The 16,001-nt window shown below is 40.7% G+C and overlaps 1 protein-coding gene across 20 annotated transcripts in view; it reads left to right on the top strand.

Annotated features, from left to right (window-relative positions):
• Positions 1 to 16,001, top strand: part of NFIA (nuclear factor I A) — a 367,666-nt gene that overhangs the window by 189,811 nt on the left and 161,854 nt on the right. The gene's annotated exons all lie outside the window — the stretch shown is intronic.

Genomic DNA, 16,001 nt, shown 5'->3' with positions numbered 1-16,001 from the left:
GAGCTCAACCCTTTCCTAATTGCTTTCAGAAAATGATCTCTGCCTTTGAAGGATTTTCCACTTTAAATTGTCTGAAATAAAACAGTAAGGGTACATGACAGTATTAAATTCCTAAATTGTGTAATTATATAAATTTTCTGTTGCAGAAACTTGATTAGCATAGAATGCACACTTTATATACAAATATAATAGTATCCAGGAAAGTACTCAATCTGTGGTAGGCGCTCCAAGTACAAAAGAGATTGTTATAGGTTGGAATTTAAGATAGAGTAAAACTATCAGTTTTGGTAAAAACTGAAAAGTGAACTGGCAGTCCCTACCCTATACTAAACATTGTACTGTGTACTTTCCCAGATTTCATCTCATAAGATTTCAAAGTGCTCTTCCTCAGTGACAGAACCAGAGGCTCTAATGGGGAGGCTTGACCTTGAGGGGCCTGTGAAGGGCATTTGGCATCGTGGTTAAAACCTCAGGCCGTGGCATCAGACCTGCATTCAAATTCTGCCTCTGCTATTTCTTACCTTTGTAATATTGAGCAAGTTATTTAACCTCTCAAGGTATAAAGTTATTCCTCATCTTGAAAATAGTATGGTAATAATATATAATAAGAGCCTACCTGTTGAAGAGCTAAATAAGATGCACATATTCATGTAGCTTATAAAAAATTTTTAGCTCTTCAGTATTACTCATTATTTTTCTTGTCAGTATCATCCATTACCATATTGGTTTCTCATCTACTTAGAATGACCACATTCCTTTGGTCGCTCTTTTGTTGTGCTATACATTTTTCCATTTTGATCTCCGTCTGACCTTTTGGAACAGATAAGGTAAACTGAATTATGTCGGTATTGTGGGATGGAGGATTTTTACCACATGAGATATCCTCTCACTACAGAATTTGTTTCATTTCCCAAGCCTGGGAAATTCTTGATCTCGTTGCTGGATTCTGACATTAAATATGGACTCTCTGGCTATCCCTCTTCTTATTCTGGTGTTTTCGTGGTATTTTCCTTATCAAAGTTGTCTCTTCAAAGCAAGCATAAGGAAAGAGAGACCCCTGAAGTCTTGATTTTAGTGCCATAAATAGCTACATCTTATTAATTGTTTGACATTTTTAAAGGGATATTTATACATTAGTTTCGTCCTTTAGTTCCATGTGACTTATAGGTGATACCTTAAATGTTTCATTTTTCGATCATACTTATATATAATCTGCCTGAAGTTGTGTCTGGAGATACTCATTTTATTCTTATTTCATTTTTAAGAATTTGTGGGACGTACGGGTATGTGGTTTGCGTATTTAGGGCTGGCCGTCCCTCCAGCAGGCCTGCGATTCATCTGTCTTCATAAAATGGCCGACAAGCTGTTCACATGCAAATATAAATTGAGAGCATGAGAGGCCTGGCATGCCTTTCTGGAGCTGCCTGTAATACTGATATTGTGCATTTCCCATTCCAAAAAGCAACCAGGATCGAGCCTGGATTTTTCGGCCAAAGGCACAGAGATATTAGCCAAGTTCCCTTTTAACCCCAGATTACTTGGTGCTCTTTCAAGGATTCATGATACTATTTGGGGGCGGGGTGGGGGATGGTAGGATCCTGTGAGTTCAAAGAAGGTATTACTATCTGGGGGAGAAAGTAATAAGTTCCTATGTTTCAAATTAATATGTATTTCAAAGAAAAAGAAGTAGAGGTTGCTTTGTCTTAGAGGACTCCAGTTGAAGCTTAGCCTAGAGGAACGACAGCCAACTCCATTTCCTCTACCTGACTTTTGTTAATCTCAAATGAAGTGATTGGAGGAAACATGATTTTACCTCTTTTTCTAAAGACACAGAATCCCTAAAGGAAAATAAATGAAGAGTTCAGGACCAGGTATTTACGTGCATTAGAGAACTTTCTAGTGTTGCTTTGACCAAGAGTGATTTTTCTTTTTCATTACCCAGGTTATGGAGGATGAGTTCCTGAAAGGTTTTTGTTTGTTTGTTTCATTGTTGTTTTTAAAAAGGCAACGCTCATAAATGTAGCAACCAACCTCTGAGAATTTTTGGAATCTTGGTGGGTGAAGAAGTGACAGACTCTGGTCTTCAAATACGCGTTACATCTTCTTTATGTATATATGCGAGGGGAAATCATATTCTTTTTATCCTAGCTCTTGAGGAGCAAGGTAATGGGAAACGAATGGTATTTTCCTAGTAAACCATGAAGAACGAGTAGACAAATGGTAACATGCCGTTTCATCCAAAACCATAAACTAGGCCATGTAACTTTACCTAAAGTAGTTGCAGCTGTTTCTTCCCTGTCCAACTAGTCTGTTTTTTTCTGTGGAATTTTTGCTTTCTTTTCTTGTACTCCCTTAAGACTTCAACTGTAAAGGAAAACAAATCTTTGTCCAATTAGAGTATTAGATGGGAATTTGAAGGAATTATTTGAAGCCCAGAGATAAAATATCAGAATCTCTGAAACTCAAAATTGGTCTAATATAATGATTAGAAACTCTGCCTCCAGAGTCAGACAGACCCAAGTTCAGGTGAAATAATGGCTGGGTGAATTTGAATAAACTACTGCCCCAGTCTCAGTTCTCTTATCAGTAAAATAGGAATACTAAAAGAACATACTTCGCATTAAAAGGGACAATATGTACATGAAACAGCATCATGTCTGGTTCATAGTAAGAACTCAAAGAAAAGTAGCCATTATCACTCTTAGTTCAAGCTCATCTCTGTAAAGAGCATACATAGTGGAGAGGCCAAAAGCTGGGAGATTTGGAATGGAAGGGGGATAGTGTCAGAAATAAACCAAGACTTTTAGAGAGGTACCTTTTGTAGGTACCTACTCTGTTCTGAAATGTCAGATGTAAGTCTTAAATCTGTCCGTAATCCCCACAGTGCTACATCTATTTTATTTTATAGACTGTTCCTCATGCTCTGTTCACCCCCTAGGGGTTGACTACCATAGACCTGATTCAGAGTTGCCAGAACCTTCAGAATGAGCACTCCCAGAGAAGGTGATTCTGGAAAGAAGGGGCCCCACCTAGATGGCTTTAATTTTAGCCGAGTCCTTCCTTGGCACAAACCGCATAGAAACTGGCCTATTAAAAACTATAAGCTGATTAATGGTTGGGTTCATGACCAATTCCTTTTAAAACGATCTTGCAGAGCATGTAGCTCTGTGCCCTTAACTTAGCAGGTACCTGGGTATTTATTCTCTTAAGAAATAGAATTAATAAGCAGATGAATATGTTCTCATTATCCCCAAATATTTTGCAAGTGTCTGCTCACTGTTGATTTACCAAGAGGTTTTTAAAGAAACAAATATCAAAAATTAAAAAAAAAAACAAAAACTGGAGGTGCAAAAAATCAAATTTGGGTGTGGGGGAGAATTGCACACGGTCATGTGGACGTGCATGTGCAGTTATGACTGATAGTGCTAGGAAGCCAAAGCCAGAGGCTATGCTAATGTCCACGGTAGACCAGCTTGTACCTCTGCCCCGCCCACATGAGCAGGTGTGAGCGAAGATATGAGATACTGTCATGTCAGCTTCTGCTTGCTTACCGTAGGGGATGAAATTCAGACAGAGTTCTCAGCTCTGACCGGAATTACGCATTTAATTCTTCTGCATTCTCCCAAAACCCCCTTTCTGGCTTTTCAAGAGACTCTGAAGGTGATAAGCCTCCTTTGTTGGACTTTGACTTAGAACATCTACTCAAACCACCTTCGTGAAGTCCTGTGGGGTACTTTGGCTACTGTTAACGGTGTGTATAGGGACAGAACATTTGAAATGACTGCGCAATATTTATGGGACCTGTGAACAGTCCCCTAAAGCTCGTGTTCTGTGGCTCATCGGGTCAGTTATTAATGAGCGCAAAACTCATGTGGTAACCCTCCTACTTAATTCAAGTCATGCTTCTGTAGGGCCACACCGAGTCCATGTCTGAGGGAATAGCATCGTCCGGCGTTGGGGCTCTGAAAGTGCACTCCCCGCTGGGACTTGCTGTGAAAACACCCTTCACTGAAAAAAAGAAAAATATGGGATTCCCTTGCCAGAAAAAGAAAAGCTGTGTTCACATGTTTTTTCCCCTCTATTTACTCTCTCTCATCACCTGCACCGACTACTATTAATAGCCTCATCTTCGTGGTTTTTCAAATGTGATATTTATAACAGGAAAGCAGAGTTGGTATTTGGATTATTTCCTGTAGGCTTAATCATGTTTGTTCTTCCTCATTTATCTGGTGGTCGCCCATATGTTGGTGGCGTAAACCCTCAGATGGGCCTTTGCAATCAGTGGAAAGCCATTAATCATGATGCTTGCCCCAGATTTTGAAAATTTCCAGCTCTACCTGCCAATTTGAAAATCACCCGAGAGAATTGGTTGAGTGTGGCTCTCTGGCCACCAGTGTCATTGTGTCATTTCCATCTTGTATCGCTACACTAGACATTGTTACTAAACGTTGCTGCATGAACAAGGAACGTACTCCAACCACAATCACATCTCCTTAGTCATCCATTAACTCATTTCTGTGAGTATTTTGAATATTTCAATACTTATGAAATAACTTTCAAAGCTACTGACTTGCTGACTTAAGATTTATGTGTGGGATCCACTTTGTAATTTGGGGGTGAGCTAAGAGAACCGAACATCTCTACTTCTCTTACGGATAAACATTGTTTTATCTGATAATGTGCTCTTAACACCTTGGAGGCCCTATGCTTTAACTTTTCTTCACTACCTCCTCAAATATACAGGGGGTATATTGCAGGGTTACAATATTAATACATAGTGGGAAGGCAAAATAAAATTCGTGATTCCAAACTCTAAGAATTGTCTCTTACTTACTGCTGGTGGGACTGCCCATTTTAGGAACCGTTTTTGATTAATGTGTCATTTTAGTTGGGTCATTTTAGGAATTTTGGAGGCAATACAGCCTTATAATTTGCACTTTCCTGGGAGAGCAAGAGCACTCTAGCACCATTGACTTGTAAATACAATTTATCAATATTTCATAATTTGCATGAGTTTCTTTGACAATTACCTAGCAACCGTTCTTCTCGGCAATGTTCGCTCAGAAACCGCCGCAGGGACAGACGCAGCGGAGTGACCACTGGCATAACAGCAGTAACAGTAATGATCAGTATCCTAAACCATGTAAAGGGCTCCAACTTACGGAGACATTCAAACCCACAAGCCTTCTGGTTTCCAGATCTGTATAATTAAATTCTGACTGATGAATTTTCAGCAATGCGATGGAGCTGGCCTCTCTCCTTTAAGAGACTAGAGAACCAGAATTTGGTTTGATCTAAAAATGTCATTCCGAGACCAGGTGAATTGTGCTTTCTTAAATATTGCTAGCAGATGTGACCCATCGTTATTTGCAGAGGCTCTTTAGAAATGCCTCCAGACAAAGGAAATTCTTGGATCTTGCCTTTTGAAAGATGAGGTACCAGGTGAGGCTGCAGGCTTCCCCTCCCTCCCCCCACATGCTTCCTGCAGTATAGACTAGGTTGAGCTTTACCACGGGACCCAGTGTCGTTAAGGAGTTCTTTCAACTGAAAAACAGGGAGGAAATTTGTAGTCTTTCTTAAAAAGTAGTTTTACCTCACACATTATGGGTATTTTATTGTCTACATACAGAGGATAACTAGCTGAATAGACTTTAAGTGGTTGGCTAGTGGCCAAAATAGGGAGTGTTTTAGACCCACGTTCCCTGATGTCTAAATTCTCAAATGGACTGGATGGGTGGTCTAGTTCAGACATCTTTCCTCCTCCACCTCCCCTCCCCCCATCCCTCACACACAAATAGTTACAGAGGAAAGAAGAAGTAAAGGGATTTCTTCTGGTCCTCACAGTTATTCGTGCCTGTAACTCTTGGCCCAGGAGTCATGACCATTTGAGTGCCTGTTGGATGTCACATTCTAAGTAGAAAGGCCTTTTTAAGTGTTGATTTATAATTTATATGGGATTGTGTAAATCTATCCATAGACCTCGATTCCAAAACTGTGAAGCAATACCATTCCTGTAGTATTTGAATTGGGCTCAGAAAAGAACGCAAATGAGAAGCCGTCATCAAATCACAGTGTGGTAGGAGATACACCTGGCGTTTGTCTCCAGCTACATCTGCTATTGTTCGGTTTTCCCTGTGATCTGAGCCTGAACAGCTCTGAGAGGACCCTTTGACAGAGAAGGACCTTAGAAGGACCTGCAGGGTACTTTTAATGGTCACTTTCGCATACCTCTCCATCAATTAAAAATCAGCACGGCGAGATATCAGGGAGGCTGGTTCGGGTGACGAATGGTGTATGAGCTTTCCTTGCCACAAATAATAGGGTCTGATTTGACACTGGAGTGTGAATTTGTTGACTTAAAGCCTGTACACTTTTTTGGAAGGAATTATCCATTTGTGGATAATATTAGAAAACTGAATGTAATATAAATAATTTATTTGGGGATTTGGAGTCACTAATCCAGATTGATTAGTTGTCTGCTACTCAGATGCATGTGGCCACAAGGATTTTTGGCACGTCTTCTCCCTACAGCTTCCCTTTTCTTTTTCTCTTCTTCAGGTTTTACTCAGCTCCAGGCAACTCTGTTCCCTTGGCATTAGCTTGTCGTTAAGGAAATCTACTGGGATATCTCAAATAGGGGTGGGGGCGAGGTAATATTTACTGCAGATTACTCTGCCCCATCTCAGTGGTTCACTTCTCTACTTGGTTGATTTTCGCCCAAAGGAAACAAAGGAGTCTCCTGTGCCTTTTCTGCAGGCATCATATGGTGCATATCGAAAGAGAGAAGTGGAAAGGAGGTTGTGGCAAGGCCCAACCAAGTAGGAATAGGCTTCCAACAATCTCTCCATGAAGGAAAGTCAGTGTTTTCTTAGATCTCTGTAGGTATTTTGCAACCAGAGAGCTTCTCAGCAAGCAGCATTTGTAAACTCAAGAGATGAGCAAGGAGAAGCCAAATCACAGCTTCCGAGTAGGTAATAGGTCAGATGAGCAAAGGAGAGTTGCCACTCCAAGCCTGACACTGAGCTTCTGTTAAGAGAAAATCAGTTGTCCAAGTCACTTAAAGACTTTGTACCTCAATTTTCTCATAAGTAATTCAACAGATAGTTATTAAGAATCTGCTGGGTACATTTGGACAATGTACTAGACTCATTGAGGGAATACACCAATGGAGCAGACATCCTGTTCTTGAGGACTCGCTGGTCTAGTGAGGGGGAAGAGGCTTAATTCATCCATCCATTCAACAAATGTTTATCTAGTGCATCTTAAGAACTGGGCGCTGCACTGAGCAAAACAGAGAAAACCTTACCTTCTGGTGGGAGGAGAAAATGAACTAACTAATATGTATGTAATGTGCCCAGTGATATTAAATATTATGAAGAAAAATAGGGACAGATAAGGGGATAACTAGTGGAGGATATGGGTGCTATTTTACATAGTGTGGTCAGGGAAGGCCTTTCTGATCTGTTAACATGTGAGTTCAGACCTGAAGAAGGTGAAGAAGAGAACTATGCAGACCTTACAGACTTTGACTCTAGAGAGATCAATAAGTGTGAAGGCTTTGAAGGAGCTTGGGGGAACAGGGTCATTGTGGCTTGAGGGGCACGGATAAAGGAGAGAGCAATTGGAGAGGAGGGTAGCAGGAAAAGAAATTGTATCATACCTTTTAGGCCAAGGAAAGGACTTGGCAGTTCCTTGCTAAGCTGTGATATGCTCGACAGAGGAATGCTCACACTAAATCCATTCATTTCTTGATATAATAAATATATCCCAAGCCCCTACGATCTGTGAGATACTTACTGTTTAGTGACGAGCAAAGCAAGCACAGAGTCTAGTGTGGAGTTGTAGACAAAGGCCTGATTTGTAACATTGCCAAAGAGAGAGACCCTCTCATCTACCATGGCAACATCCTTTAGTAACCCCAAAGGTTTTTCCTTATGCATGTAATACTAAAAGCTGAGTTACTTACATGGGATACTTGACTTCACATGCCTACTCATGCAAAGGATTTCTTTTTCATTTAATGGAAATCTAAATCTGTGGGCTTCCAGCTTATCCCTTATCTCATGACACCATTTAGATCATAAGCCCCCAGGTCTCAAGTACATTTACCATGAAGCTTCATTTTTCTCCCTAATAGTTACCAGATTTAGCAATAAAAATAGAAGACACCAGGTTAAATTGGAATTTCATATAAATAAACAAGGAATAATTTTGTATTAAATGGGTATACTTATATTTTAAAAAGTATTTGTTTATCTAAATTAACTCCTATATTTTATCTGGCAGCCAGTCCTAATTCTCTACACAGCCCGGTGTACAATAGTAAGAGCAGCATATGAAAAGGTTTGATTAGTCTGTGATAATTTCTCTGATCACAAAGGGTCAAACCACTGGAATTTCAGCCACTGAAAATGAACCCTGGGGGAAGAGTACCACAAAGCTCTAACGAGTTGACAACTTGAATTCCATTCCTCCTGCATCTGCTGGTACCTAGTCCAGTAGTTATCTTGGAACAATAAGCCTCTTGTAAGGCACACTCAACAGGTACGGCGTAGTAGTTGAGAGCCATTCAACCTATGCAAGTAAATTTGTAAGTTGAATTCGTGGGATAACAACTGAGTAAGCCATTGGACAGTATGTGAGTCACTTCTTCAGAACAAAGGCGGAGGAAGTATACTTGTTACAAGATTTAGTTATCAGCAGATTATTTGCTTCATGAAAGATGATGAAAGTAGAAAATCAGTCAAATAATAAAGCACTGGGAAATTCCACATTCGAAGGTGAAGTAGACAAAGGGCATTTCAGATCGACTTGAAAATAGAAGGTGCCATATTTTTCTTGTGCTATATGGGAAATGAACTGTACATGTTTTCGTTTGTAATTGAGGACTGTTTTGCTAGGTGTGACAGAACTTGTCAGAATATGTTACAGAAACAAAGTGGGATCTTTGAACCTTCCCATTCAAAATAAAGAATAGCGTTCACAAATTCAAGGAAAACAGTTTGGAAAGTTGGGGTTAAACTCTACTGGGCTTTAGAGCCAGGTAACGATAAAAATAATGATTTTGGTGATAGTAATCCTGATAATAGCTTGCATTCATTGTGGACTTTCTGTGTGCTGGCTTGCTACTTTGGGCGTTCCAAGAAGACTATGCCCCTGATGGAATTATATGTGCAGGGATTCATCTGGGGGTAAAGCCTATTAAATATAAAGAGAGGGAGCAAGAGTCAGTTGGGAGGGCTTTCACACCACAATACTGACCTGAAACCTGTGGAAGGGGATGGGGCAGGAAGGAGGATTGGGTCGGAAGAATCTCACATAGCAGTAGGCCTCTAAGAAAGTTGTATACAGGCCAGTGGAGAGTCTTTGAGCCAAAGTCACCTGTTTTAAGAGTTCTATGTCCCACGGGGTCCTGGGTGACTCAGTCGGTTGAGTGTCCGACTCTTGGTTTGGGCTCAGGTCACAATCTCAGGGTCATGAGATTGAGCCCTGCATTGGGCTCAGTGCTGAGCATGGAGTCTGCTTAAGATTCTCTCTCCCTTGCCCTCTGCCCCTCCCCCCTCCCACTTGCGCTCTCTCTCTCTCTCTCAAAAAAAAAGTTCTGTGTCCCATTGGAATGGGTCTGCATTAGTATTCTCTCCCTTAGTCATTGGCTGGGATATCCTGGAGGAAGGGTGACTTTTGAACAGAGGGATGGGGTCATCAGGCAAGTATGCTCCTTGCAGCAAGTGATCTGATGGGTCATTTTCATGGTCACCACAGCAAGCCATTGTGCTAGGAGTTCTCTCATCCATATTTAATCCTAATACAACCCAGCGGAAAGAGGTACTGTTGGCGTGCCCATTTTACATATGAGGAAACAGAGACACAAAGAATTTAAATAGTTTGTCCGCCGTCCAGAAGGTGGAAAGTGTATTCAAACTTACTCTAACTCCAGAGTCTAATTGCTTATCCATTACATTGTATTGTAGAAAGAACGGTTTTTAATCTCTGGTTCCATAACTTATTGATTATGTAAATTTGGGCAAGTAGTTTGAACTCTTGGACTTGTGTTTCCTCATTTATAAGGTGGGATGTCATCACCTTCCCAGGAAATGTGTTTTTGTCGCTGTTTTGTTTTGAGCTTAAACAATGTTAGTGCCTTTTCCTTCCTCATGTTTTTCTCTCATCTGGGATTGTCATCTCTTCCTTTATTCCTTATCTCATCCTCCCAGGTATCTGCCTCAGCCTTGCTCAGCCTCCCACAGGTTCCATTATGTCCTCAGAACTAACAGGACTGTTTCTATGCAGATGTTTTGTATGAATGTACGTAGGGATGTGAAGTACCCAGAACTTGTAGAGATCCATAGTAGACACACAATCAAGTGTAGCCCGCCTTCTCGTTCATCTGCCTCATGCCTCATAGACACGAGCCATATGCCAGGGGGCAATCCAGAACACATTTTTTTTTTCTTGCTTTAGATATTTGGGGGGCAAAATTACATTCTTATTTTTCTTATGAACATTCTTCGCTCTTTTTCCCTACAATCTCAAGTATTATGAGTGCTTGATTCTTTAATGGATGGTTTTCAACAGTGGGCTAAATTTTCACTCAATTTTTCTGCTGGAGATGAAGAGTATAAAATGAGATGAGTTGTAAGGTATTTATACCAGATGCCATTATGTTTGTCGAATAGCATAAAACAATTATGGTTGCCAATAAATTTGAAAGTATTTCAGTGGCAAAAGATGTAGGAATGTATTTATTGAAGACATAAAGTGTTTATTTCTGTTCCCCGTTTTTTTTGTGCTTACAATAGGAACTTCCACCTCGTCCCTTTGATTTTAGATTTCTGAATTATTTAAAAGAATCGGTTAATTCTCCATTTCAAGTGAGTAAGACCAAGTTCATTAGGATATCTGATTCCTAGCATGTCCCACATTCACAGATCATGTTAACTCCATAGAGAGGTTTATCTTCTCTTAAAATTGCAAATGCTGCCCAAACTGAAAGCTTTTCCATTAAATGCATTCTTGCAACTTCGGACTGTAAGGAAGATCCTTAAGGACAGAGAGGGGGACAAGGAAGCACCTTGTTGTCAGAACATCAGTCAGTTCTGAGAGCAGCAGTTCGGAACATGCATGTCCTTTGAGTTCTAGTGGGTTTGCAAATTGATATCATGAAATACATAGAAGGAAAACTCAGCACACACCAACATACTCTTTTTTTTTATAATTTTTATTTTATTATATTAGTCACCATACAGTACATCCCCAGTTTTTGATGCAATGTTCCATGATTCATTATTTGCATATAACACCCAGTGCACCACGCAATACGTGCCCTCCTTAATACCCATCACCAGCCTATCCCAATCCCCCACCCCCCCTCCCCTCTGAAGCTCTCAGTTTGTTTCCCAGAGTCCACAGTCTCTCATGGTTCATTCCCCCTTCTATTTACCCCCCCTTCATTCTTCCCTTCCTTCTACCAATCTTCCTATTTCTTATGTTCCATAAATGAGTGAAACCATATGATAATTGTCTTTCTCTGCTTGACTTATTTCACTTAGCATAATCTCCTCCAGTCCCGTCCATGTTGCTGCAAATGTTGGGTAATCGTTCTTTCTGATGGCTGAGTAATATTCCATTGTATATATGGACCACAACTTCTTAATCCAGTCATCTGTTGAAGGGCATCTCGGCTCCTTCCACGATTTAGCTATTGTGGACAATGCTGCTATGAACATTGGGGTGCATAGGGCCCTTCTCTTCACTACGTCTGTCTCTTTGGGGTAAATACCCAGTAGTGCAATGGCTGGGTCATAGGGTAGCTCAATTTTTAACTTTTTAAGGGACCTCCACACTGTTTTCCAGAGTGACTGTACCAACTTGCATTCCCACCAACAGTGTTAAGAGGGCTCCCGTTTCTCCACATCCTCTCCAATATTTGTTGTTTCTTGCCTTGTCAATTTTTGCCATTCTGACTGGTGTAACGTGGTATCTCAAGGTGGTTTTGATTTGAATTTCCCTGATATCTAATGATTTTGAACATTTTTTCATGTGTCTGTTAGCCATTTGTATGTCTTCATTGGAAAAGTGTTCATATCTTCTGCCCATTTTTTGATTCGATTATTTGTTTCACATGTATTGAGTTTGAGAAGTTCTTTGTAGATCTTGGATACTAGTCTTTTATCTGTAGTTTCATTTGCAAATATCTTCTCCCATTCTGTGGGCTGCCTCTTAGTTTTTTTGACTGTTTCCTTGGCTGTGCAGAAGCTTTTTATCTTGATGAAGTCCCACAAGTTCATTTTTTCTTTTGTTTCTCTTGCCTTTGGAGATGCCAACACACTCTTTTGACCAGTGGTTGCCAACTGGTGGTCCTTGAAGGGGACAAAAAGAAAAATATTTAAAGAAATTATGCATTTTTCCCCCTAGAAAAAGCTACACAGGCTGAAGATTTTTGCTTTTGACTCTGTGAACTCACTGGTTATCTTACACATACAGAGATTTAGAGTTTGGATTTGTTAGATAAAAGGTGGGGGAGAGATGAATTATCCATTATTTAATAAAGACAGCAAATTAAATATTTTGAGAAATAGGCTGCATGATTGGAAAATATTACAGGATGTCTTAGTGGAGAAAAGATACAGAAGCCTCAGTTATAGACCAGTGGTTGAATAATAGCGTTTAAGTTTCTCTTATGGAAGGAGAGAGAAGAGAAAAGGAGGTGCCAGTAAGAGTCAGTGCAGACTGGTTGTGGCCACTGGCTGCCCATCATCTCTATAATGTATTCCTCCATTCATTTTTTTCAATAGATATTGTCGAATTCAGTTCTACATGAGCAGAATTGATAGTGAGGGTCAATGGTGAAAGCAGCTCAAAGCAGGAGACTGAGATAGCGCTTCTCTACGTAAATTGCTCAGGAAAGCATATTTGTGGAATACAAGATCTAAAGAAAGTTTGGGTAGCCTGATCATACATAATTGTGTAGAACATTTGAGTTCCAGGCTCAGATCTCTCCCTCTATGGATTCTTCCCGTGCATCAATAGGAGAGGCAAGAGAACTGACCATGATTGAATAATATTATGTACTAGAAACTTTAAATCATTTGGATATCTTAATTTGGCAGAATAGTTCTGAGAGGATGAGGAGAATGAGGTTCAGGGATGTTGAGGCATAAGCCCATGGTCAACAGCAAGTGAGTGGTGGAGGAAGTGCTCTCCCAGGGAGAGTCGGAGGCGAAGCAGAGATAATGGGTAGTGAGGTGCTCTGAAATGCTTTGGAGCAACCATAATAATCTCCAATAACATGTATCATAGGGTTTCAGTGTATTTTCTATCTGTCCTGTCCCCTCTTCCCAGGGAAATTACAAACCTGACGTTAGGGAATGACAACGGTGATGACACACTTGTGGTGGTAGTAATGGTGGTTAACTAGTTAAAATGAGATGATCTGTCAGTCCTTTCCGCTGCATCCTGGCACCTGAAAACAGTGGTATGTCAGAGTGTGCTGACAGTGAGACCAGTAAGAGTGGGTGTGCAGAATTATTCTGCATTTTGCTCAGGATACTTCGTGTGCTACAGACAACGTGTCACCATCTGACCTAGGTACCAAGTGACGGAGATGACATTATTAATAACCAATTCATGAGTATTTCTTCGAGGGTGCAAAATAAATCTGAATGGAAACCCCAGTGTTTTCTTTAGGTACCCCTAACATGTTTCAAGGAGACCACTATTTTAACTGGATCCTCTTTGAGGGCAGAAACTAGTATTTGTGTTGTATTCCAAACCTAGTGTCTGGCACTCAATAAATATTTTTGGGGGCACCTGGGTGGCACAGCGGTTAAGCGTCTGCCTTCGGCTCAGGGCGTGATCCCGGCATTATGGGATCGAGCCCCACATCAGGCTCCTCCGCTATGAGCCTGCTTCTTCTTCTCCCACTCCCCCTGCTTGTGTTCCCTCTCTCGCTGGCTGTCTCTATCTCTGTCAAATAAATAAATAAAATCTTTAAAATAAATAAATAAATAAATAAATAAATAAATAAATAAATAAATATTTTTGGAGTGAATGAATTAAGTGAGTAAATGAGTGAATGAAGAGATCTTGTCCTCGGGAATTAGTTGAGATATATTTGACATATAACATTGTGTCAGTTCAATTGTATATAACATAGTGGTTTGATACATGGCAGTGTGATCTCGCCATAGCCTTAGCTAACATGTCTACCTCATTGCACGATTACCCTGTCTTCTAGTGTTGGGAACAATTAAAATTACTCTCTAATAATGTTTATAATTCAGTTTTGTTGTCTGTAATCGCCGTACTGTGGGCTAGGTCTCCAGAGCTGCTTTATCTACTAATTGCAAGGATGCACCTTTAAACAGAATCTCTTCTATTCCCCTACCCTGGTAACCACCAATTTAGGATTTTAACGTCTTTTGAGGGAAAAATAATAGGTAATTATAGGTAATTTCTCCCCCTTCCAATTCATCCTTGCCCAGTCATACTTGAGTTTATTAATATGCGTGCTCATCCTTGTGTTAGGCGATGGGGATATAAAGATACATGAGATGAGACACAGTTCTCATCTGGTACATATTCTAGCAAGGAAGACAGATATTTGAACAGATATTTGCCATCAAATGTGATTGTATTTTCTGAAGGTATTTGGATAGTGTTTGGGGCCCGTGATGAAGGTAGGTATGAGTGATCAGAAGCTGTGTGAGAGGCAACAATAGTGAAGTTTTAGGTGTTCGTAGAAGTGATTTACTGGATATTTAATCTAAATATTGAAGTGTATGTAGATTCCCAGATGTTACCTACGGTCTCCATGCCCCTTAGAATTAGCTCAAAACCCCCATTCCACAGTCTGAAGAAATAAATCTAAAGTCTACCGTAGGATTTTTGCATATTTCTTTTTTTTTTTTTTTTAAGATTTTATTTATTTATTTGACAGAGAAAGAGAGGGAACACAAGCAGGGGGAGCGGGAGATGGAGAAGCAGGCCTCCTGCCGAGCAGGGAGCCTGTTGCAGGGCTCAGTCCCAGGACCCTGGGATCATGACCTGAGCTGAAGGCAGACACTCCACTGACTGAGCGCCCCAGGCGCCCCATGTTTCTAGGAAGGCTTTCAGGCTCAAGTTCCCTCCTCGCTCTAGGTTCCTGCATTTGCTGAGTTAGTTTAAGTGATAGATCTTCTCCACAGCCACTCTCTTCCAGGTCCTGCACCCCAGCCGCTGGGTTCAGCCCCTTCCTTATACTTCTGTACTGTGTACACATAGAAATTGTGTGGGTATTTGACTTTGGTGAAGTTGTAGGGTAACCGGACTGGGGAGGGAGCCCTTTGGTTATGTCTCAGAACACAAACCACTTGACACTGATTTTAAATAATTCTGTTCTTAAAAACCACTTAGGCCACTGTGCCATGTTACCACAGCAGTCCGCTGTCTCTCCTACCCTCCCCTTTCTGAGCCTCTTCTTGCTCTTGTTAAGTTGTAAATGCAGAGGAGTTTCGCCATCGCTTATTTCCTTCAATTTTGCAAATTTATGTTCTTGGAAGTTTGCTTTATCGGTAAAAAAGTACCATCGATGTACTTTCCTGATCAATGAATTCTAGTACTCTTGATCAATAAATGGGATTCACAGGTTCTGTAGCTGTGAGACGGAAAATACAAGGTCCTTGTTAAGCAAAAAGAGCATCGGACCCACCGCTTAAGGCTCTGTTTGGCTGAGGCATAGTGTTTCTGAACAGTCTCTAACACACCAGTTGTTACCCTGCTTAATTCTTGAATGGCCAGTCATCCAGCAGGAATGAAGCTTGCTGACTGACTGGCTGACAGAAAGCAGCCAGAAGGGAGAGGTGGAGACGAAATGAAAATGTGACTTCTTTGGCATCCACCTTTCGAACCCAGGCCTTCCCCACTTTACTGTAATTCAATTGAGGAGATGTTGGATGGAAACTAATACAGTTAAAAAGAACTTCATGCAATCTCACTAACATTCTTAGAACACGATGCTCAGG

The sequence above is a fragment of the Ursus arctos genome, unplaced genomic scaffold (genome assembly GCF_023065955.2).
Source record: "Ursus arctos isolate Adak ecotype North America unplaced genomic scaffold, UrsArc2.0 scaffold_12, whole genome shotgun sequence".
NCBI classification, from domain to species: domain Eukaryota; kingdom Metazoa; phylum Chordata; class Mammalia; order Carnivora; family Ursidae; genus Ursus; species Ursus arctos.
Note: the sequence above shows the minus strand (reverse complement) of the source record. Positions and strands in the feature narration are given on the sequence as shown.